Source organism: Myotis davidii, unplaced genomic scaffold (genome assembly GCF_000327345.1).
Source record: "Myotis davidii unplaced genomic scaffold, ASM32734v1 scaffold227, whole genome shotgun sequence".
In the NCBI taxonomy this organism is placed as follows: domain Eukaryota; kingdom Metazoa; phylum Chordata; class Mammalia; order Chiroptera; family Vespertilionidae; genus Myotis; species Myotis davidii.
This window is the reverse complement of record NW_006298519.1, coordinates 169,932-171,362: the sequence shown is the minus strand read 5'-3', so window position 1 is coordinate 171,362 and position 1,431 is coordinate 169,932.

Genomic DNA, 1,431 nt, shown 5'->3' with positions numbered 1-1,431 from the left:
GGTGTGGCTCGGTGGCGGAGCATCAACCCATGTGCCAAGAGGTCAGGGCACAGGCCCGGGTTCAGGCTCGGTCCCCAGCTGGGGGCAGGCAGGAGGTAGCCGATCCGTGTTGATGTTTCTCTCTCACGGATGTTTCTCTCTCTCTCTCCCTCTCCCTCTTCTCTCTCTAAAATCAATAGAAAACATTAATTTTTTAAAAAATTCTCGAGCAACACCCATCCCGACAGGTGCTGAGTCCTGGCTTAGCCCGCAGCCGCAGGCAACACGGGCTTCCTGGCGTAGAGACACGCGCCCTAAGTCACCAAGTACAGACAGTCGTTTCTCCCTGAGGAGCAGGCCCTCCAGGCCGGAGGCAGGTCAGAGGGCGGATGAGCCGTGCAGGTGGCCTGGCCCTCGGGGCGCTGGCAAGGAGCGTGAGGAGCGCTCACGGGACGGGAGCCCCACAGGGTGTCACAGGCTGCCCGTCAGCGCAGGCACCAGGGCTCCTGTTAGCAGGAGGACCGCTGGGAGGGCAGGTGAGGTCTGGCTGCTTTAAGACCTGAGGATGCCTGCTGGCCGTGACCTAGCTCACGTGTCAGAGCTGTAAATGCTCTCACACACACACACACATGCACACATTCTCTCATACTCACACACACACACTCATGCTCTCAAACACACACACACTCCTCTTATGCACACACGCACACACATGCAGGCACACTCTCATGCACGCACATACTTTCTCATGCTCACACAAGCACACCCTCATGCACACACACACGCACACATACACACACTCATGCACACACACTCTCTCATGCTCACACACACACGCACACTCTCATGCACACACACACTCTCATGCACACTCTCATGCTCACACACACACGCACACATACACACTCTCATGCACACACATTCTCTCATGCACACACACACTCATGCACACACACTCTCTCTCATGCACATGCACACTCTCTCATGCACACACACACGCTCACACACACACTCTCTCTCATGTGCACACACATGTTCACATGCCCGTGATGTGCCCTGAGGGTGCATGTATGTGCTCTGCAGCTTCACCCAGGAAAGCTCAGCTCCTTCCTGAAGACGGAAGAAATCCGGGCCCGTCATTGATCAGCAGGGCCCCTCCCCTCCTGTGCCTGGTGAACAGTGATCAACCTGGAGGGCTGCTGCTGGGCACACGCAGTCGGACCACCTGGCTGCCCTGGGGAAAGGAGTGACAGATCCCCCAGCAGCTCCCTGTGGCCAGGGACCCTGGGCTGGGTGTAGGCCGGGAGCCTCCCTGTCACTGTGTGGTCAGAGGAGGGCGAGGGCCTGGAAGGGGACCTGCTCAACCAAGGCCAAGAGCCAAGGCCAACCATGGCACCTTCTTCTGCAGGAAACACCGATTGTAGGCAAATGTGACCAGGAGTGGCAGTGCTC